At 42.1% G+C, this 24,359-nt stretch overlaps 1 protein-coding gene and 1 long non-coding RNA gene across 8 annotated transcripts in view; one reads left to right on the plus strand and one right to left on the minus strand.

Moving 5' to 3' along the window:
- tai (basic helix-loop-helix family member taiman) overlaps positions 1–24,359 on the plus strand; it is a 93,154-nt gene that overhangs the window by 34,120 nt on the left and 34,675 nt on the right. The gene's annotated exons all lie outside the window — the stretch shown is intronic.
- LOC26532440 (uncharacterized) lies at positions 14,251–16,068 on the minus strand. Of its 2 annotated transcripts, none has more exons than XR_004469045.1 (2): positions 15,918–16,068; positions 14,251–15,055 (listed from the first exon to the last, which is right to left on the minus strand). It is a non-coding gene; the product is annotated as an uncharacterized lncRNA (long non-coding RNA). The 2 variants fall into 2 exon arrangements; XR_004469046.1 differs by lacking the exon at positions 15,918–16,068 and adding an exon at positions 15,676–15,861.

Below are 24,359 nucleotides of genomic sequence, written 5' to 3' on the forward strand. Positions count from 1 at the left end.
GAGAAAGAATGATACATGTGTGAGAAGAGAGCAAGAGAAAAGTGATAGATTTATGGAGAGGGAGAGAAAGAGAGGGAGTGAGAGAAGAGACGCCCGTCGTCGTCGTCGTCGTCGTCTCGTTGACGCCCCAATAGGAAACTTTTATTCTTTTTTATGACTTACGCTTTTGTTGTTCGTCCCGATACTTTGTCATTCCACTGTCATGACCCTCCCCCACCCCATCCCTCCCCCACTCTGTGGAAAATTATCGCATTTTATTTTCCTCCTTATCAGAGACGCATTTCCCTGCCTCCCTCCCTGCCTCCCTCCCTCCTCCTGCCTTCCTTTGTGTTTCAGTACCAAAAATTTATATGCAGACAGCGCGCGATATTGCACTTTGCGTTTCCCCCTGCCCCTGCCCCCGCCCCCCTTCCACACTTTTCCGCTCTCTGCTCAGTTTTCCCATCGTTTTTCCCCCCCTCATTTTTCTGCTCTTTCTCAGCCATTTGGCAAAAATAATTTTCGCTTCTGTTATTACACAGTTTTTCTATGCGTTTTTCCTTTCTTCTGTTCTGGCAAATTGCTTTCAATTTTTTATAGTTTTTCGACAGCGTCAAGAGAATAGATGTATCTATTGCTTACTCAGAATATGGATGTATCTATTGCTTGGCAAAGAAAGGATTCAGAAGAAAACGAATAAATTAATTCGAAAGTTTGAATGGTTTTGCAGAGTATTTCCAGAGTCCCACAGTTGAATGTTCTTTCTCCTTCAACACATCCTTCAATATGTCAGAGCACAAACAACAAATAACTGGAAGGCAAAACAACATTTGATATACCATCCGTCTATGTCGATGGCGATGTCGATGGCGATGCCATCATTATGCTTATTATTCGAATTACTCGCGAGGAGTATTTTTGGAGGCACATTCTTGCCGGTGGGGAAACATGCAAATATTAATTACAGGCTGCTTACCTCAACAGATTTCCCTCGAAGGTGTGGGGGGGGGGGGCCGGCAATTTGTTGTCATGGAAATGCAGAGGCAGCAGAATGATGGAAATGCGAGCCATTGAAGTCGGCTTATTTGTCGCACAGACACAGACGGAGGGCAGATGGCAGCCGGTGTGTCCAGACATGATTCTTCGATGGGAAATCACCTCGAGGTGGCCAATGGTAAGGGTTTCGCTGTCTAATTACCCTCTGGAGATCCCCCTTAGAGGAGAGACCTCTCTACGGCCATATTGTGTTTCGCTTAAATGATTCCCCAAGTGGATTGCCGTGGCTTATGCCAAACATTTGCCGCCGTTCACACATTCATCAGATTCATCGGGGCTGCAGGCCCATTAAATATTAGCAAACGGCCCAATTTTTCACTAAAAAATAAACTACCGCCTGACCGCCCTTTGAACGCCCTCAATTTCCTTGGCTTTTCCCCTGCTTGTGCATTATTAAGCATTTCACTTTAGGGGGACAAAGGGACAGTCAACAGCCGACTCTTCGGTGGGGGGAGGGTATTTGTCCAGCATGTTGCCAATTCGAATTTATCAAATATTTACAATGGAATCGCATATGCAGAAGGGCTGGGTGGAGGAGTCCCAACGGAGGGGGAGGGGCGGTGTGTGCTTAGGTCTAAAGTTTTGCGTTAAATGGATTGCATATTGGGGAACTATGAATATTTGAGTGGGGGATAAGGTAACGGCATTAAAGATTGGTTTACTAGAGGGGCAGCATTGGACATAAATGTATGGCCTTTCGCCTAGGGCAACTTTAGTACAGAATGGAAGATGGAACACTGGAACCCCTTTTCGAACAGTGCCCCAAGATCCATCATAATTTTGGTATCTTTGGGCACAAATCTGTCGCTCGTTTTGCAATTTCCCTCCGAAAAGACAGACCCACGAGTAGAAGCAGAAAAAGTCTCGTTTACTGCCTCAAGCTCAACCCAAGGTTTTGCTTAATTACCCATCCAAAACGTCAGCTTTACTTCACTTTCGTGTGTATCTGTATCTGTATCTGTATCTCAGCGTGTACCTGAGTACCTACCTCAATGGGAGTCTTTTTGTGTTTTTTTTGCAGATACTTAACCTTCAAACAAAAAAAAGCTATATATATTTTTAGTTATTTTTTTTCCTTCTGCAAATCAAGTTTATGCCCAAAAACTGAGCACTGAATTTTTGTGGCTGTCCGTCGTTTGCGATGTCTATTTCTATAAATGTTGGTTAAGGTTGGTTTAACTTTGAAATCAAGTTTAGAGAAACACACACACACACACACACGCACACACACACGCACGCACGGAAGGCAGGCAGTAGAGGCAGTAGCTATTAAATTATGGTTTCGAATGAGGGACTCGGGGGGTGCCCTACCGCTGGGTGGCAAGCAGCAAAACATTAGCTACACTTCTCTCTACCGCTCTCTCCCTCTCCCACCCTCTCTGTACCTACGATACTCGTAATTTAATGCCTTTGTCTTTATGGTCTGTTTTTTTGTTTTTTCTCGTATCCGTGAGTACGATCTTGTCCGCTTGTGGGCTGTGTGCTGTGGGCTGTGCGCGAGATACTCTGGCGTTTCGTTCGTTTTCCAGTTTCCAGCGACTGGCAGCGGAGTATCATTGCTGGGCATTAGACACGGTCTGATTATCTGATAAATTCACAGATATGTAAGCGATGGCATTAAAGTAATGGCAAATTATGTTTACCAACTACCTTGCAACTGCCACATCGCACCGCTGGGTGCACTTGAGGGTGGTCTCCAGCATTTTTTTTTTTAGTGTTTGGTGGGTTTTACTTTGTTTCAGTTGGATTAAGCGAAGGGAAGCCGAGTTGCCATAGTCTTGTGTGGCTCCTTCTCGGGATCGAACATTATAAATGGTGCAAAATGAGTCTAGAGATGATTCCGAGGCAGGTTTTCCTTGTTGGGGATACGAAAAGTCTATACAAGCAGAGTTCCTATAGGTTTTCCCTTGATAGGGATGTTGTTTCTCAGGATCTATAGCATATAGAGGTTTGGGAACCACTTTAAGGTAATCTTGAGATGTTCTTTAGCCAGTTTTCCATAAAAGCTGAGTTACAATAGTTTTTTCGTTGTTAGAGATGCTCTAACTTAGGATCTTTGATTGAAACATGCCAAAAAATCAATGAGGGATCACTATATTTAGGAAAACGAGGCTCGAATCATTGCCAGAGATCTTTAATCTACAGATAATAGGTCTGTACCTTTAGATATGATTCATTTCTGAAAGAAACCCACCATCCGTTCTGTGTTCCAATCATTGGCTCGAGACCAAAGGCTCCCTTTATCCTGCTGCTCCTCCTCCTGCAGCTCCGTCGCCGTTCAGGTCGCGGTGGAAACTTTGTTTTTATTACCGTATTACTCATTTATTGCTTGCTGCAGTTTGAAACAATGAAACGAGGAATATCCAGGGAATGCCATGCCATGCCACGGAATGGTATTTCTGCAGAAAGGGAGGGAAAGAGTGGGGGGAATTGGGAATGGGGAATGGGGAATGGAGAATGGGGCTTGGCATGCGTACATATATAATTTTACGGCTTCATTTTGGCAAACCCCAACACCAGAGAGCCACAGAGACCGAGAGCCACAGAGCCATGGAGCCACACAGAGAGGCAGAGAGACAGAAAGATAGAGGAGAAATAATAAAGGAAAATCATATAAATGGCAAACAGAAAGAAATTGAAAGAATGGGAAGCACAGCAGAAGCAGAAGATGAAGAAAATAATAATAATTTTTGCCTTGGGGTAGGTCATATCCCCCCGTCTCCATGCTGCTCCTCCTCCTCCTCTGCCCTGCTCCTCCTTCTGTTCATGCCACATATGTAATAAAAGCTAAAAGGCATCTCTGAATCTGAATCTTTTCCATACATATCCACTGCATTCAGTTTTGTATCTCGTGTGTGTGTCTGTGTGTCTGTGTATCTGTATCTGCGTCTGTGTCTGTCGCTTCGTTTCATGTCTCATCAACGCTCCAAAGACGAAGACGAAACATTTCGGTATGCATCAGCATCATCTTGGGGCAATTGAAAGCCAGCCCTGCCCTGCCCTGCCACAGCCCTGCCCTGCCACAGCCCTGCCCTGCTGCTGCACATTTCGTTTTCGTTTATAATAAAAATCCACACATTCACATAAACCGACAAAAACATTTACGATCCCCAGCAGCCAGAGGAGCAGCAGCAGCAGAACCAATGTGCAAACCATTTAGTTTTTATTATGATGCAAACTTTCACCATTTAAATATTTAATTTCAAAAACTCCCCGCTAGCCCCCTCGACACCCCCATCGATACTTTGATGTACGACATTCGATACTACTACATTCGATATCGTGCCACAATCAGCCATCGAATATGAATCTCCTTTCAAATGTTTGCCTCCATTATGCAAATGCCCCTCTCTCCCTCTCTCTCTCTCTGCTCTCCTCTGGTCCATCAATTAATTTAATGGCTGCAACAATGAGTGCTTTTATGACTGCATAAATTATTATTAAATAAATATTTGCCAGCAATCGTTAAGTCGTTAAAAGTGTGTGTCGTGTGTCCAATATGTTTCTCCCTCTCAAAGCGAAAACCGTTTAATTTTTATTAAAATTCTGGCCACATTGTAGCTCAAAACGATTTTATTTTCTCATACATTTTTCTAAGATTTTCCTAAGATTTTCAATGACTTTTAGCCCCCTGTTCTTTTCGGTATTGGAATTGTAAGACCTACCGAATTACCTATGGCAAATGTATCCTTTCACTTAGGGACATTTTGTACAGAAGTTTGTTGTAAGAAAATGAGAAATAATCATTGAAGGGCACACCCTCTTGGTTGTGTTTTCTTTTTTAAGAAAATATGACCTGAAAAAGTTGGAAAAAATTCCCCTAAAAATTAGAAAATACATTAATCAATAAATTCTTTAGGTTATTCGCAATTTTGACGATAAACAGAATGATAAATGCATTATTAATCAGAAATCCAAATATTGTAACTATTTCTTTCTCCTGCCGTGTTGCCTGGAAATTGCTAGTCTCGTCTCAAAGAGGTTTAGAACTCCACACAAATTCTTGTACGCCTCTATGACGGTCTGGCCGTCAGGCACCTGTGACTCGAAGATCAGGCAAAACTTTGAAGTAGTGCGTCGTAATGGCCGTATTGCTCTAGTTGGTGCCAGATCTGTAGCTTAAAGGGCTTACCCATCTCCCCAGAGTAATCGGTCAGCAAAAATACATTATTGGGGGTCCTATTCATCTGCCAATGGATTCCCATTCCCATCTCCGGCGATCTCTAGATTCACTGCTCTGTGGGTCTCTTCGTATTCCTTCAAGATTGTCTTTCAGCCCAATCGAGCAATTCCTGAGTCTACCATCGTGATCTGTGCTTAAAGTGCAGAGCATTTAAGACTAGAATGGATCCCGGATCGGATTCATCTTTATCGCTGCCTCGAATAGGTGGATGGGTTATCGACTAATTAATTACTTTGTTTACCGTTGCCTGACTAATAATAATTAAAATATACCTTTGGAACATTTTCAATATTTTTCTAATCTATTTGCAAGCATTAAAAACTATAAGCTTTCGCTTAAAAAAAATCTATAAAAAACTGAAACCATAATTGAAGGCCGTTAAACCCCAGGAAACTCTCAATATTATAAACCAATTCTAGATATTAATTATGGTACTATGTTTCTGTGCATTCGAATGAGCAACCTTTACAATCGTTAATTAATGGTTTTAATCGGTTTGCTATGAATTTTGCTTTTTTTTTAGTCGAACATTTATAATAATTGCCAGGCCGGGCCGGGCCGGGCCGGGCAGGGGCGGGCAGGGCGTTGTTTCCGTTTCACAGAACTTTCAAGTTCGATTCTTTCGGTGGGGGGGGGGGGGGGTGATGGTGGGCTGGGGATTCCTTTGTTCCGTAAAGTTTTTCCAACAGCATAAAAAGAGCAGCGGCAAAAATTAATGAAAATTGCTGTTGAAAACGAGTTTTAATTATTAATTGGTTTTTTGCATGTAAGAGAGAATATCTCCAAAGGGGGTGAGGGGGCGGAGGAGTTCCCTTCTGTTCCGAGAATCTATATATATTTTTTTGCGGGGTGCGGCTCTACGTTTTCCTGTTTTCGGTCCGTCCTTCGTTCTGTCTGTCTTTTTCCAGAGAGTGCGTGAAAACGTTTTCCCCCATTTTCGGTCTGGCTTTGGGGCATGCTACTGCTGCTGCTGCTGCTTCTGCTGTTGCAGCTGTTTTCTGTCTTTCAGCTGTGCGCGAAATTTTCCCTGAAAATTGTGCTTCTGTATCTTCTCCGCTGCTCCACTGCACTCCGCTCTGGCGATTGTTTGTTTGTGGGCGGGCGGTTGGTTGGTTTTTTGTATTTTTATTGCAATTAAACATGCAATTTGGGGCCAGACCATAAAACATACATCCATTCGCATTCGTATTCGTAGGTGCAGTGCCTGTCTATCTGAAGATACTTATGTGGAAAATGTATCTGAAATGAGTCACAGCCACATTTTACTTTCATTTGATTTCATTGTCTGGCGAAATAGCTGCCATTCCATTGAGGGATGGATTAACTCCACTTTTTCCATGGAAAATACATGAATAATCGCCAGAGTTCGCTGAGGTGGGAAAATGGGTGTTAACCTTAAGTAATTAACTGGATTTCTTGGCAGTAGCTTCTTTGTTTCTTTGTTGGATTTGATTTTTAAATAATTCCCCCTCAAACATGGAAAACGACTTTCCTTTGCTACTTTTTCTGGAAATGGCATCCCAAATGAATGCCTAAAGTGGCAACGCCCTACAGAATGGAGATGCCAGATCATTCTCAGGTTGCCATTAGAACCGATAGAGGCTTTAGTTGCAGAATCTTGATAGAATTACCTTTCAGAATCTTTTTATTCAATTTCCTTCGTTGGCTAATTCAAAAGTCCCTCCTGCCAAAATTCCCTCCTTCCCCTCTGGAAGTCTATGATTTGTCTATAAATGAAATGAAACTCTCTGACTGACTGACAGCTCTCCTTCAGGCGACGTCTGCTGGTGTCTCACCACGCCTCATTTCCTGCCACCGCACTCACACGGCGTATACGCAACGAAGGAGCCGGCTGCCACTCGCTTGGATTGTGGATGGTGGACTGTTTTTTTTTGATGAAATGTCTTGCGTGTGTGTGTGTGTTTTTCTGTGGATTGTATGATTTATGACGATGCTATCCAATAGATTATTATGGACAGAACAGAGCAGGGAAGAGGCCGAAGACGAATGTTTGGCTGAGCGACGACAGCTGCAATTTAGAAATTAAATTTCCCATGCAACATTAAAACAGCCAGAGGAGGCGGGAAGGAAAGGCTGAACAGACTGTGATTTCCACTTCCAGAGAACTCGCAGAAAACGCCTTCGCCTTCGCCTTCGCCTTGGCAATGCTGCCTGCCCTGCCTTCTGTTGCATGTTTGGGGAAGAGGCGACACATGTTGTCGCATTCGCTAATATCCGGGCAGCAAAAGAGCCGAGAACCCAGCAGATACAGATAGAGATTCGTTATAGAGATACGACCAGTATTCCGTATCTTTTGCCGCTGCTGCTTCTGCTTCTGCTAATAATTCATTATCGCTGGCGCTTTAGTATTTGTATCTGTATCTCGCTCTCTCTCTCCCTCTCTCTCTCTCTCTCTCTTTCTATCTCTTGTGTATCTTTGTATCTCTGGTAGGTGTTGCCAGCCAGAATGAGAGCTGCCTGCCTGTGTTTTCTCTGCTTTTCGGTCTCTGTTTTTGTTTTTGTTAATTAAGTGCAATAAACTGTAAAGCGAAGACAATGAACTTTTTGCCCGTCAGGGGTTGATGCGTTTTTTCGGTAAGCGTCATAGTCGCATGACGTCATGAGCCCCCCTCCCCATACTCATTTCGGTGACTGTTTTCCAACCCATCTAAAAGGTGTTACATCCACCAGATGCTTCGGTTTTGGCAGATCTTAGTGGAAAAGTACTCTCCGACTTTCCATCAAGTTTTTTAGCTCCAGAGAGCACTCTTTTCTGCAACGCAATCCTTTTTTCTATTAGTTTTGAGCTCAAGTTGGAAATCGAAGTGGAAAATGGCAACAAATGGAATGTGTGGGTGTAGAAAATCTTTCGAATTAGCAAAACATCATGTTCCACTCAAAATGGCACGCACTGTATAATATTCTAGGCATTCCATCAATGGGGGCGGCCGAAGGATAACTAGGGACAAGGGCATCGTCAAATTTACACAGTTGTTCTTGTGATTGGGACACTTGTGGCTCCCCCAGCCCTAGCCCTGGCCCTGGCCCGTGTTGCTGTTGCTGGGCGAGGAACCATGTTTCGGTGAGCCCCTAATTTATGCCATTGACAGGCGACAAGCCATCAGCTGGCAGCCGTGTCCTTGTCTCTGTTTGGCAAAGGATTTTCCGAAGGCCCACCTTCGACCCCACAACAATTGACACCTAATCCTGCTACTCCTCCTCGCGTCCCGCCGCCCTCTTTTTTCATTGCCAGCGGATCCCTGACAGGGTCCTCCTCCTGTTTTGAGGGGCCAAAGGACACCATTGCCAGTCTCATTGTCAAGTTTTATATTTTTATTGTGGCAACATTTCTGCTGCTTCTCTTTGCTTCGGCCCTCCTCTCCTCTCCACCACTCGACCGACCTCTCTATCACCTGTTTTTTATCATAATTTTTTATGGCTTATTGTATTTGATTACACGTGTAGCGAGTGTCAAGAGCCCTGCATTAAAAAACAACTTCCAACAACATCTTTTCATTCTGTTTTGCTACTTGTGGGTTTCCCTTTGTTCGGGCGGGGCTGAGGAGAGGAGGGAGGGGGGTCTCGTCTCTGTTTGGGTGGGGTTTCTATTGCCATTTCTATTTTCGATTTTTAACTAATTTATTTTTCGATATTTCCTTTCAGGTATGTATTCACAAAATGAAGTGGAGATGATAAAAACCCCACAACAAGAGTTCTTTGATTTGAGGTATGTTTAAGGATCTACCATGTCCAAGGATGGAAATGGTGAAGGAACATCCATCCCAAGTAGGATATTACTGGGGTAGACTCTTGGTTGATGAAAAATGATATCAAAAATAGGTTGTCTATAGGGTAAATTCTTAGTCGATAAAAGACATCCACTATTAGAAGCTTTTTTTGGGCGTCGAGTATTTATAGTAGAAGTAGAAGCACTTTTCACATTCCCTTTGGATTCCCAACAGTCCGCATCTTGATCAGTTGGAAAGAGATAATACCCCGAAACGAGACACATTTTTCCTATAAGGGGCGTCCTGCTTTTGCGACTAATCGAATGGGCTACAAACACACCACGGGGCGGAAGAGAAGAGCAGGAAAAGTGTGGAGAAATGCGCCTTGGATTGCTTTGCAAAGAATATCCAAATTTATAGCAAGTAAACAAACGAATTGGGGAAAGAGCGAGCCAATAGATCTAGATTAAAGGACACAAAAACCACACCAAGCAACAGCATTCAGTGTATTAATGGAAACATTTAAGAGATGATATCTTAAATTGTAAAAAAAGAAACGGAGAACGTTTTTGTCGAGGCACAGGTGACAGTTAAAGAGAGAGATCGCTCGAGGAGGGGCGAGTTTTGCTTCATACCACAATTATTTACCTATTATAATGATTTTTGGGAACCACTTAGCTAAGATCATTATTTATGATTCTGTTGTTAGAGATTTATTGTATCTTTGAAATGATTGCGTTTTGAGGGAACTGTTTCAAAGATGGGAGACCAGTCTGACCATTTTCCAAAAAAAGTCTGTCATAGATATACAACATTCGAGGGGGTTTACCCGAATGATAACCCTGTGTGACGCATAGCTATCACTAAGTGGGCCCTAACTGCTTTTAGCCAACTTTTGCATTGCGAAAATCGAGAGCTCTGTGGATAACCCTTAAATCTCTTGGGAAGTTTTGTGCAGCAAAGAACAAGTTCCGCCAACATCTGTTGGCCAGGCCAACGACAGGCAGTTACCAACTCCCCGCAGGGGGGTCGTAGCTGTCTTTATCAGAGCTATAAATCTAAAGCGGCATTTCCGTTTTTCATTAAGTATTGGCAACAAGAGAGAACTCATTTTTTTTCTGTTTCGCCCCCGTATGTGGCTCTAACTCTGTCTCTCTCTCTCTCTCTCTCTATCTATTAGTGGCGCTTATTAAAAAACTTGCTCCAAGCAATTCATTAAAAGAGGTAAAACTTTCCGAGGGGGAGATGGGAATCAGAAGGAGGAATGACATTATTTGTATTTGCTTTGGATTTATGGCGCGCGCCAAAGAAAGAGAGTAGGAGAGAACTAGAGAGAATCATGGAGATATCCCCCTGCTTTAGCACGTACCCCCTCTAGCGTACACCCATGGTCATTCCACATTACTTCATTCCACACTCCACACTCCACATACACGTTCCACTCCACACACTCCAGCAGCAGAGCTGAGCAGTCAGTCAGTCCCCACGTTACGCTTACGTTTACCCCCCTGCCAGCCCCTGCCTGCCGCTGCCTACCTCCGCTGCGTGTTGCTGCTGCAGTGTGTTCCACTTTGCCATCGTTCCGCGAGAACATTTCTGTGGGCAAAAACACAAAAACTGCGACGCAATTCTGACGCCTGAACTGTACAGTGGAGGACATTGACATTTTGCATTTTCGTTTCGTTAGCATTTTTCGTTCGTTTCGTTCTGCCAGAGAGAGAGAGAGAGAGAGAGCGCGCAAGAGAGAGCCAACGAAAGAGAGGAGAACAGAACGTAAGCTGAGAACAGTTGGAATGGATGGCCAGAACACGTTGGTTGCTGGATTGTTGGATGGTTGGATGGATGGATGGTTGGGGTCCAGAAGAGGTACTACCAGAACACACTCATTAAAGTTGTGGATAATGCGCGGGTTTCATGTTCTCACTTTTGCAAATTCTTGACAGTTTTATGGAGCATTTTGTTGGATCGTACGCCCGTGTGTGTGTGTGTGCGTGTGTGGGGATCAGCAGGGATCTCCCTTGAAAGCAAATGTAGGAACCAACTATTATAGTATCTCCTCTTGTATCCCACTCCCCAATGAATTCCAAAGCAAAATTTATAATTGATTGCCTGCCTGTTTTTTATGGTAAACAAAACACAGCAATGTGGCCCCCTAATGGGGCAAGTGTGAATAAAATTTAGCAAACTATATATGTATATATTTCTCCACTCATTTGTTGAGAGCTCCTCTTCTCCCTCGTGTGTTAATTAAAATTTGTGGATCTGTGCTCTACATAAATCTTATGGCGGGGGCCCTCTTTTCATTAAAAAGTCTTTTACTTGATTTGATTGGACCATTGAGATGTTTATGAATGAATAAGTGCGAAATTGTGCGATGGACAAAATTTAATTGGCACCAGTTTTGGGGTTTCGACTATCTGCGGCATCATCGCGATCTCCATTGCCAGAACTTTCCCTAACGCCTCTTCGTAATCCACGTAACATTATGAAAATCTTCGTTTTAATGGGAATACCCCCTGAATGACCTTCAGCGACGGCTTAAACGGAACTTTCCCTAATATCTTCATTTGCATAGTGAAAGCGACACATCGCCCCTCCCGCCCTGCCCAACGGCAGGCCATATGTATAATTTTCACCATAAACACAATCTACAATACAATCCTTTTCCGTGGCATGTTACGTCCACGTCCAAGCCCTTTCCATTTCCTGCGTTTTCCTGAAGGGTAATTTCAACGTTTTGTAGGGGTTTGGGGCCCAAGGAAATTTCATTCCTTTCGTGTGAAATATTAGGACAGTTCCTTGGAACGGAACGACTTCTATTTAGAGCCTAAACCACACCCAATGGAACTTTTATTTCGGGAAAATTACCAAAATACTCGTATTTATTCCAGAAATAAAATATTTGGCGGTTGGATTTTGATGGGTGGGAGGTAGGAGCTTTTACAAACAAGTTTCCGTCTATGGCAGACGACGAGGTGAGATAATTGAAAGAAATTAAGCGGCAGAGAGAAAGGTGGAGAGAATGAGAACGCGATAGAGGAGAGACAGCGGGAGAGAGCGCATCCCACATGGGATATTGTGAGACGAGACCCTATCCCAACCGGCGTTTGGTTTTTTTCTTTTCGTGTGCTGCTTTTGGCGTCATCATGAATGGGGCGGCCCGAGATGACAATGAAACACTCACACACACACACACACGCACAGGCAGAGAGAGAGAGAGAGAGAGAGAGACACACACGCGGGCAGCGACGACAAAGATACAAAGCTACAAAGCCACAGCAGCTGTTTGGATTCCCAAAGAAAAGCTTTCACCCAGGCCAAAGAAAATGTTGTCGTATTGTCTTTGCAAAGACAAAATGACGCAAGCTACAGAGCCACAAGAGAGAGACAGAGAGAGAGAGAGAGAGCGCGCGCGAGAGAGCGGTCGTGTGCTGCTGCTAATTGGAGCAAAACAAACACAAACAAAATGGCAATGGGTCGTTTCATTCCCAGAGTGTTCCCTCCTCACTCTCTTTCTTACGCTGGCATTGTTGACGTAGTTCTTCTCTTCTGCCTTTCCTACCGCTGTGGTGCCCTTTGGCAGAGGGTATAACGATTCCGTGGATATTTTGGCAGCAATGGAAATCACAATATCTAACCCCTGAAATGGAAACACTTCATATATACATATATTCTTTATGTTTAGAGGCTATATTTCTTAGAGGGTATCGAAAGCTTCATGCCACGAAGCTACCCTTCTCTCTTGCGCTTCCCTTTGCTGTTGTTTCTTTGCTGCTGCTTCCCATTGCGGGTTCTTGTTGTTGTTGTTCGGTAGGTCGTTGCGGACTAAGAGAGGGGGGGGAGGGAGATGCGGTCGGTTGTGAATCCTTCTGGTCCTTACACAACTGTAAATGTAATGTGTCAGGATTTTATGCTATGCTCTCGAGCTTTACACGGTTGTTCTCCTCCGGTTTCCCCTCTCCCCTCTGCCCCCTCTTGACTGTCATTTCCTGCCTGCACTGCTGCTGCTGTTCTGTGTCCCTCCTCTCTCTGTCTCCCTCTCTCTCTCTCTCTCTCGCTGGCTTTCTTATCTTTTTGCATTGATCTCTTGCTACAATTTGAAAATAATTTGTTTGTCTGCCTCTGGTCGCGACGTTGTCTTCTCTCTCCTCCTGCCCTCTCCCCTCCCCTGCTCATTCTCTGCGTCGGTGCTCTTCTTTTTGTTCTTTTTGTTGCGTTCTTGTTTGGCTGCCTATTACGTCACGTGGTTGCTGTTGTCATTCTCATTTATTTTTCTGAGGGGGGCTGCTGCTGCGTTGCATTTTGTGGAATGCTGCGAGCGAATCTCTAAGGGAGGAGAGATCTGTTTGCCTAATGAATGATTAAAGCCTTCAATAACTTTTTATTGGGCCTTCATTAAAGCCACCTTCAACTTTATGCAACACGCAACATGCGGAAAAAGTGGAAGGAGGGGCAAGGCAGCAGCAGCAAGGCCCCCAAAGAGCTTTTGAAGTTTAGCTTTTATCGACAGGAAACTTCATTATAAACGACATTGGCACACACACACACGCACACACACACATGGAGAGAGCAAGCCGACTAACGGCAAATTGCAACTCCGCCGCCACTGCCTCTGCCTCTGCCGGCACAGTGGGACAAAACAAGCCGCCCAACTGGTTGTGTGGTAATAGGCCGCCGCGTCTGCATTGCTGCCAGGGGCAGGTCTGCACCTACAAAGTCAAGATGGAGAGTGCCAGAGGGGCGGTGGTGGGGCGGGGGGGAGAGAAAATAGCTGTGTGAAACAAATTACAAAAGGTGGAACGAGAGTGGGAGAAGAGCGAGGTCTCTCGGGGGGAGTCGGTCGTGTGTCGTGTCTAACATTGCAACGTGACCATCGCGCGCGCGTTGCCTTTGCACTTGCAACATGTTGTTGGAGTTGCATTTTTTGTACCAATCCTGCCCCCCCACCCCCACCTTGCGCCCGGGTTTCGTGTAGCTGTAAACTTGTTTGCGTTAGAGGGGCCTGGGGTTGGGGCAGCACCAAAACTGGATTAGAAGAGAGGCCGGCCTGCCAACATGCGTCGTCTCCGGCAAAAATCAACAACAACAAAAAAAAACCTGAGAAAAGCTGCCAAACCAGACACGGAAACAGTGGAGCGCGAGGGAGAGACTTAAGGAACATATGATATTAAGGGTAACAAAAGACCTTGGTCTTTACAGGAATTTACAGGAAGAACGTCCCTTTTCGTGCACTTTAATTCCCTTGAGGATAGATAGATACATTTTCCCATATTCCCCAGTTAAGACTTGCGTTTTCTTATTTTGGAACCATTTAAAGAGGTTTTTCTCCCACCAAAAAATACATTTACTATTCAAATTATTCATATTTTCAGAGACTCTCTTTCATTTCCATTTATCTGTGATCAAAAGATGTCCCCTACTCGCATCAGGCCCGCATTCATCGACTGTTATGTAATTGCTCGCTGAACATTTCACATGCAAATCCTCCGACAACCACTGTGCGCACGTCATCGGCTTGCAATGTGCCTTGTGCTTTGTTTCGTTTGTTTCTGTATTGCTTTGGTATTGGGTGGTGGCGTTGCATGCCTTGATGTGGCATCTACGACGTCTACGGTCGTCTCCATCTCTCAATTGGGGGCTTTGTTGTTGTTTTTGTTGCTTTTGTTGGTGCTGTATAATAGGCAAAAGTAGTGAAAACTCGTTTTCATGCCATGCATTTTTTCCACCTCTTCTTCGTCTGCTTTTGCCTCTTCCCCTGCCCCTGCTGCTTCTTCTCTTCTTCCACGTTTGTCGGCTTTTGAAGTTTAACTACTTTTGGAGGTAAAAAATACAACTTTTTTATGGCCAACCAGGTTGTTGCTGTTGCTGTTGCTTGTTGGCCATATCCTTTAACCCCCAACTCGTTTTGGAGTCTCCACCCATTTCTATGCTGAATGCTGAACATCGTCTGCGCGCTTTGGTCGGAGTGGCATGCAGCAGAGAGGCAGAGAGAGGGAGGCGGTGGAGGCCCGGGACTACAGGCCGTTTGAAGTCAATGTAAAGTTGCAGAGTAGGTCAGGAATGCAAACGGTTTTGTTGTTGTTGTTGTTGTTGTTGCTTTGTGTATACCCTGTAAAGAGAGACAAAGGGAGGGAGAGATAAATGCTATTTTTGGCTTTGAATCAGATGTTTTGCAAAGCAAAGAAGGAAGTACATTAAACCGATTCCATTGTATTTTTCTGACTGAAAGTTGGCACAGATCTTGCTTATGGCTCAACAAAGGGTAGAAGTCGGTGCTGATCGGTTTGGATACCTACATATGTATATCTTATAGCAGCCATAGGAACAATTGGTTTCTGGAGATAGAGCAGTCATATGGGTTCGTACCAATAAGAATCCAAATCGTTTGACTACCAAAGAAATCCAAGACCTTCAAGGGTATCCCAACCTTCGATTCCCCAAAAAGAAGCTGCCAATCTTTGCCTCTCTTGTTGCATTTTTTGTTGAAGTTGCTGTTAAAGCTTTTGTTGTTAACTGGTTGTTGTTGCTGTTGCCGGTTCTGCTGTTGAACAAGGCTAAAAACAAGAGAGAGACGCGCCTACTTTGCGACTGCACTTGCCACAATACATACTCATGCGAGTGTGTGTGTGTGTGTCTGTGTGTCTGTGTGTGTGTGGCTCTTACGTGCACGTTCATGCATGTTTGCATTTCTGTTTCCCTCTCTCGCTCACTCTCCATATTCATATTTACCGTTAGAAGCCGCTAAAGTTTCTCGCCTCTGACGCTGCTGCCAGATGACGACTCTCGGACTCACGGGCTCTCGGGCTCTGGGCCTCGCCTCTGGGGCGCTCTGGGGCCTCCTTAGTGGCTCTTTAGTTGTTGTGTTTTGTTAGTTTGTTTGTTAGGGCCGGGCCCGCCTTATCGACCAGTTTGTTGTTGTTGCTGTTGTTGTAGCTGTCATGTCATAAAATTAAATTAACAACACTACCTACATTTATGTTATTTTTAGGGCTCTTTTTTATCATCCTTTTTTTCTGCTTTTCTTCTTTTGTAGGAAATTTGCATGGTTATGGGAAATGTTTGTTGATTTTTTTGATGACATTGACAGCTTTGACATTTACAGGGGTTGGGGGAGGGGAAAAAGAGTTGGAAAATATCAGAAGAAATTGTTATGCAAGGAAGTGAATGATTTGGGTCTGGAAGGTACCAACCATAGAAGAGTTTCAGAACTGTATTACTATCGATTATAGTTCGATTATCGATTAAGCCAAAGTTAACCTCAATCTTCTTCATAATCAACTCTGCCTTAAGCCTTAAGCTGCCAACTCATTCAGATCTTTTTTGCCACTTGATTCAGAGATTATGTTGAGTATTTCCCCAGACACAGCGAACTCTGAGCCATGACGACGCCTCTTGTCTGCCGCACAGTTTGACAGGCCATTAGCGAACGAGTTTTTGCATCCATCGGATACGGACAGTACAGTACAGTACAGTGCGACTTAACAGTAAGCCACAATCATGCACCACAGGCACAGGCGCGACTCGTTCTTTGGCGACAAATGGCATTAAAACATAACTGCTATGCAATGCACTCGCTGGCCGTGGATGTATCTCTCTATCTGCCGGATTGTAGCTGTATATTCTGATGATGCCCCGCCGCTCGTTGGCTGTAATTAGACAAAACTAATTAATGTTGTATGTGGCATGAATGTGTGCCATGTTCATGGCATACAACTATGTTATTAGCATCCTCTGAGCATCCCCCCTCCCCACCACTCGCTCTCTCACTTGCCCCACTGTGGGCCGCACCGTTAGCTTGAACCTAAAAGTTATTAATTTCCAGTGAGGAAATGGGAGGAAAACAGACTCTCCAAGATGCCCCGACATGCTTCGTGGAACGGCATCAAGCGAGGGAATTAACTTTTTAGAAGGTTCTAATTGAGAAAGGTATCTAAAACACTTAATTGTTTGAAGAAATGGACTACAAAAAATCGAATATCTTGATAAATGTACTTCTGCAGCCAATCATCACTCATTTTTGAAGTACAGTTGTGCTGAAAATGTTAGTTATGCTCTAATATCTACACAGTGATGATATTTAACGTTTTTAATATTTCCTAATCATTTTCGTGCTGTTTTTGAGTGGGATTTATGTTTCTGCGTCGGAAATATTCCACTCCCCATTCATTTTGTGGCTTCTTTAATGTTGGCAAGTACAGTTGCCCACAAAACATGACTTTAAATGCTATTTATGCTTCTTAGGCTATCCCAGATGTAATCTAGTATTTCTGTGTCACCTTTCTAGTACGCCCACCACATCCTCTAGGCCCATAACCAAGTCATAAACTCTTCCAAAACCATTTTCTTCTTGTTGAAGGTACAGTTGTGTTTTGCCCATAAATTCCTCGCTCAGCTGTTGCTCGCACCCTCGTTTGGGATGCAATGTAGTATTCCATTATCAAATAAACTAAACGTTTCGAGTACGTGTGCAATTTCCCTGCAAAAACCGCTGCTGTGGGGCGACCCTTTAGGCCCTTCTCCTGCCCAGACAAGAAATTAGCATAAGGAGAAAAATCACTTTGTTGCAGGCCCAGGCCCAAGCCCAAGCCCAAGTCTTGTGTACATTTTCCTTTCTTTTTTTTCCCCTGGTGCGGTGGCTTTCCTTCGTTTTTGCTCTGGCGGTGCTGCTGCTGGCTGTTCCTCTTGTGTTATGTTTTCGGTGGAGCCTTTCACAGCCGCGTCGTCAAGTTCAAGGTTATTTGGGGCTGCCTGCTGCCTGTCGCCTCTCTCTCGCTCTTGACGTTTTCTCTCGCACACGTTTCGCTTTTCCTTTTTGGTTGGGCAGATTTTTGGGCGTGAATTTTTGCGCTTCGGATTCGTCGAGGATGTCATGTGCCGGGGACTTGGCTCTGGCTTTGGCTCTGGCTCTGCTTTTTGGGGTGTTGTCGCCCGACACCAGACGACGTCGACGACGACTTCGCCCGACTGTGAGGTTATTTACCCAAACGTGGAATTCGTTGAACTTGAATTTGTATCCCCACCCCCCACCGCCGCCCCTCCCCCGTGCGGGTGACACTGAGCCCAGCAGAAGGCAGCTGCTCGAAATTTCCAAGCGTTGGTGGCCTTTTTTTTAGTTGGTCAAAAGGAATGAAGGCTCGAGTTTTTTCCAGGAAAGGTCCTTGGAGCCCATACATGGGATTCTGTGTATGGAAAGATTTAAATTCAATTGAGTTCGAAATCGAATTTATTTCGGGGATCAATGGGAAATTATCTTTGGAGATTAAATGTGGAAATCTATTTACTTGGGATCTCTGATTAGGTTTTTAAATGGAATGGAAATATATCCAGGCAGGCACTCAAGGCACTCAAGAACTGCCCGCCTCTTGATCCTGTTTTCTTAATTTTTTTCCATTCAAGGAAACTTTTTTGTTTGCATAGAATCCTTTTGTGTGGCGTGAAATATCCCCATCCATCACAGAAATTTCCATAGTCAATTAACTTTCCATCAAGTTTTTCCCCGAGCCCCGCCCACAACCCGCCAATACGCCCGAAAGTCGACCACAAATTTTCATTTAATTTGAGGCACAAACAAAAACAAATGCACAAAAAATATCAAATTATTGTTTGACAGCCGCTGCGGCTGTCGCAAGTCCAAAAGCTGGCTAAAAGCTACCAAAATTCGCAATTTTCAGCCAATAAAAAGAACAGTTATGAGGGGTGCTAGGGGTGCGGGGCCATGACGACTTTGGGGCTACCCTTTAAAGGGATTTTAACGATTGAAAGTGGGGGGGGGAATCGAAAATCGAATCAGCTGTCGGCTGATAAAAGGACAAAAAGAAATTCAATTTCGTTTTTGCTGTTTGGATTGTAATTTCGAATTTATGTTTCAAGATGGACTGAATATCAGGGAAATATCTGTAGAATTCGGATACATCATAAATATTTTTAAACAATCTTTAGAGCCTCTGATCTTCAGGTTTCTTGTTAGTGCATGTACGATTACAGGGTATCAAAATGGTGTCAAGAAAAGAGCAAACACAAAAAAAAAATGTGTTACGCAGCATTAAGAAACAGCAACAAAATCGAAACGCTTTTTGGGACGCAGTTGAATGTCCGCAGGTCCTGAGTTCATTCACCGTTGAAACCAAAATCAAGATACAAAACAGCAGCAGCAGCGGCAGCGGCAGCGGCAGCGTGGCAGCAATGGCAGCGGCAGCGACGCCAGCGCCTGCATACGTAAGACGCAGAGCTGAAGGCAAGAGCCAGAAGAAGGAGCAGGGGGAGACGCAGCCGCAGCCGCAGCCGCAGCAGAAACGAAACGGAGAAAAAGAGCACAGAAAAACAAAAGTAATACAACAAAATAAATAAGAACAAATGGCACAACAACAACAACAGCAGCAGCAGCAGCAACAACAGCAACAGCTGAAACCGAACAAAAGCTTTTAACGCACTACCGCAAGGAGAGTGTGAAAGAGAGAGAGAGAGATAGTGATGCCAGAGTTTGGGTGTTTGTGTGGGAGAAGAGAGTAGGAGATGCAGAGAGAGAGAGAGAGTGCGAGGAGCAAATGTATGCAAATAAAATGCGTGTGCGAGACTTTTTTGAAGTGGGTTAATATTAAAACAACAAAACCATAAAGAAAGCAACAACAACAGCAAAAAAGAAAACAAAAACAATAAGCAATTGCCAAACCAAAAACAAAAACAATCGAAAAAGGAAGATATCGAGGGACAGCGAGGGGGAGAGAAGGAGAGAGAGAGACCTAACATTTTCTAAGAGCCTGTTTTTAGGCGCAAATACCCTACATACCCCTATGATACCTTTCATAAAAGGCCATGTCTGCGTTTCCTCATTTCAAATAATTTATAAATATTTGTGCCACTTTTTTAAAAGAATATTGGACACCGCACTGCTTATTATTGGTTTTTTTCTTACAAAACAGAGAAAAAACAGAACATTCTCTATAGAAAGCACTTAAACATACTCTACGGTTCCTGCCTAAGAAATCTCTGCGAATTTCTCTCCCCAACAGACCACAAGCCAGTCACAACGCCTAAAAGCAGGCAATAAACTAAGCTCTGGGATTAGTGTTTCCAAAGAGATGCTCTTCTAATTTAAAGGGGAGACCAGGCATTGAACTAGAAATCTTCAGTAGACAGAAAAATCTGTGACTAGCAAATGAAGATGTCCCACGAGGGGGTTTTCCACGCCCGAATGGTCTCTTATTAATGCCAGCCGAAACGAATCTATCCTTTCACTTATGGGAATCTTTCGTTCAGTTATCTCGCTTGTCTTTCCTCCCATTGAATCTTAATCGCTTAATCGCTTTCAGCCCACTACTCGATTGTCCATCACATGACAGGACACTCCTGTCTGTGAGGGCCTGGACACGCGCAATCATAATTACACAATTACCAGAGCGACACAAACGCAATCAAAAGCAAACAAAATGTCAAATTTAACGCCAGCGAAGAGCTGGAAAAAACCTGCAAAAAAGTGTGGGGGGAGGGGGAGGGAAAGGAAAAGCGGAGTTGAGTGTTGTGTTGTGGAGCAAAAAGGAGGAGTGTTGGGTGATGAAACGTTGCTCACATGTCAGTGATAAATTAACAATTTATTAAATCACCACGTAGCCAAATAGAAATCAAAGCAAATGGGACACATGGCCACATCGCAGAGCCAAGAGATGGATGGTGACACGGAGCCTTGATTTATGGTAGCCGGCAAGTGCTTTCCACAGACTCTGAGAAGGGGGGCAGGGCTATGCTGAAGGATTATGTTATGCTATGGCTTGGGCAGGGAAAGATCTATCAAATGTATTCCACATGTTAACGATTAATAATCAAATTAGGAGAGTTATCATCGATTAACGGCAAACATAATCATCGCCGATTCTTATTTAACAAAAGGGGAGCCCAATAAGGAACCCAATAAGCCATCGATTTTTCCATCCGTTCGCGGAGTACTTTGTCGAAAAGCGACACGACACGACACGCACCACACGATGATAATTAAAGCGAATCGGGCACCCAAAGAGAGTTGGCCAACTGAAAACCAGTCCGAAAGAACAAGTCAATGGCTCCCCGAAGGCACTTCCTCGTGGAGCTCTCCGGCATGACGTCAGCCCCCAACTTGAACTATTTTTATAACCCAGCCTTAGCGTAGGAGCTGGAGCCCTGCTCCTCCAGGGCTCCCCTCTCCCCTCTCCCCTGGTCTACGCCTCTACGCATTTCGAATAAAATGTGGGCATGTTTTGGACATTTACGCGTATACGTGGCTTGTGACGGAAACGCCGTATTATTTGCCGCTGCCGCTGCTATTTTCTTTTCCTTTTCATTAGCCTTTTTTCACTGGGCAAAAGTTCAGTGAACCTCGAACGTTCGTTAGCAGGACATTAACCGAAAATCCTTTTATGACTTTTATTCTAATTGATTTGAACTCCCGTGGATTTTGTGCCGTGTTCTTTGTTGGAGGCCTTTGCTCGTATCTAATCAATTGATTAGAACTGCTCCCCATTCAACACGTGCCCCTGGCTGGAGTTCCGCTGCCGTTCAACTCGAGAGAAAGAGAGATATCTCCATTCTGCTGCGGTTCATTGGCATTGACACCTTTCTTCCGCTTTTCTCTCTGCGCCTCGAGAGACCTGTCACTCGCGGGCGCTTTCAATCTTTCAATTTGATTGCATGACGCGACAGCTTTTCAGATTTCAGATTCAGGCAGAGCAAAGCCGAAGCGAACCAGTTCGCTGTGTCTACCGTTAAAGAACGTTCCATTGGCTGGCCAATTTATTGGGGGATTAATTTGTGGAAATTGGCTATCGACAAGAAAACATCTGTGGCAGACCTCATCACATGGAATTGGACCTGAAAAGAGGCCTTATATGGCAAGGGATTTGTTGTTCAAGAGACAGAACACATGTCTCATGGGGGATTTTGGGAATAAGTAAAGACTACACACCACAAAAGTCTTATATCTTAGGAGCAGCGTAGAGGAATCTCTGCAAAAGTTGGATTTTTAGGAAGTTCTGCCTATTTTCCCTATCGAAATGTTTGTCAAACATTCACGCTCGATTTAGTAGCTTGCTTAGCCCTGAAAAATCCCAAAGAGTGGGAGAGAGAGCCCCGAGCAGAGCACATCACACGATGAAATCTATTTTCATCAAGTTGACACACACGCAAAAAGCAAAAAAAACGAGGGGGAACGTTGTGAGTTGCTGCGGACACCGCAACTCTACATTTATACCCGATACTTAGTCAGTATGGCTCTTCTCCGGCAGACGCCGCTAATATTAAACGGCACGACAAAGAGTTCGTGCGAGAGAGACAGAAAATCAGTATGAACATGTCGTCGGGCGCTGCGTAGCCACTGCAAATTGATTTGTTCCTTTTGGCTATAAAAATGATCCAATCAGAACCAGATTCAGCAATCTGATAGCAATCTGGTCATTCTCTATGATTGCGCGTTTTTAGTTTTCTGGAATCTTCAATATTGTGGATGCCACATATTTTCGTCCTTTGTGGAGGTCCCTTCCGCCTCCTGTGGGGCAAAATTTTGAAATGTATGTGTAATAGTGACATATTACAGAAGTCTGGATACAAAATGTCGTTGCTCTAGCTCTTATAATCTTTGAGCCCTAGGCGCTTATAGGGACGGACAGACAGACGGGGTTCAATCGACTCGGCTATTGATGCTGATCAAGAATATATATACTTTATCCCTCTGGACGTTACACACCTCCATTTTACCCCAAATCTAATATATGTATGTGTATGTATATGTATGTACGCCTACACTCATTTTAAGTATATTGATTTTTATTGAATAATTATTATTCTTGATTTTTATTGAATAATTGTTATTATAACTGTTATTCTTGATTTTTATTGAATAATTGTTATTATAACTGTTATTCTTGATTTTTTTGAATAATTGTTATTATAATTGTTATTCTTGATTTTTTTGAATAATTGTTATTATAATTGTTATTCTTGATTTTTATTGAATAATTGTTATTATAACTGTTATTCTTGATTTTTATTGAATAATTGTTATTATAATTGTTATTCTTTTTTATTGAATAATCGTTATTATAATTGTTATTCTTGATTTTTATTGAATAATTGTTATTATAACTGTTATTCTTGATTTTTATTGAATAATTGTTATTATAATCGTTATTTTTGATTTTTTTGAATAATTGTTATTATAATTGTTATTCTTGATTTTTATTGAATAATTGTTATTATAACTGTTATTTTTGATTTTTTTGAATAATTGTTATTATAATTGTTATTCTTGATTTTTATTGAATAATTGTTATTATAACTGTTATTCTTGATTTTTATTGAATAATTGTTATTATAACTGTTATTCTTGATTTTTTTGAATAATTGTTATTATAATTGTTATTCTTGATTTTTATGGAATAATCGTTATTATAATTGTTATTCTTGATTTTTATTGAATAATTGTTATTATAACTGTTATTTTTGATTTTTTTGAATAATTGTTCTTATAATTGTTATTCTTGATTTTTATTGAATAATTGTTATTATAACTGTTATTCTTGATTTTTATTGAATAATTGTTATTATAACTGTTATTCTTGATTTTTATTGAATAATCGTTATTATAATTGTTATTCTTGATTTTTATTGAATAATCGTTATTATAATTGTTATTCTTGATTTTTATTGAATAATTGTTATTATAACTGTTATTCTTGATTTTTTTGAATAATTGTTATTATAATTGTTATTTTTGATTTTTTTTGAATAATTGTTATTATAATTGTTATTCTTGATTTTTATGGAATAATCGTTATTATAATTGTTATTCTTGATTTTTATTGAATAATCGTTATTATAATTGTTATTCTTGATTTTTATTGAATAATCGTTATTATAATTGTTATTCTTGATTTTTATTGAATAATTGTTATTATAACTGTTATTCTTGATTTTTATTGAATAATTGTTATTATAATTGTTATTCTTGATTTTTATTGAATAATCGTTATTATAATTGTTATTCTTGATTTTTATTGAATAATCGTTATTATAATTGTTATTCTTGATTTTTATTGAATAATCGTTATTATAATTGTTATTCTTGATTTTTATTGAATAATTGTTATTATAACTGTTATTCTTGATTTTTTTGAATAATTGTTATTATAATTGTTATTTTTGATTTTTTTTGAATAATTGTTATTATAATTGTTATTCTTGATTTTTATGGAATAATCGTTATTATAATTGTTATTCTTGATTTTTATTGAATAATCGTTATTATAATTGTTATTCTTGATTTTTATTGAATAATTGTTATTATAATTGTTATTCTTGATTTTTATTGAATAATCGTTATTATAATTGTTATTCTTGATTTTTATTGAATAATCGTTATTATAATTGTTATTCTTGATTTTTATTGAATA

The sequence above is a fragment of the Drosophila pseudoobscura genome, chromosome 4 (assembly GCF_009870125.1).
Source record: "Drosophila pseudoobscura strain MV-25-SWS-2005 chromosome 4, UCI_Dpse_MV25, whole genome shotgun sequence".
NCBI lineage: Eukaryota > Metazoa > Arthropoda > Insecta > Diptera > Drosophilidae > Drosophila > Drosophila pseudoobscura.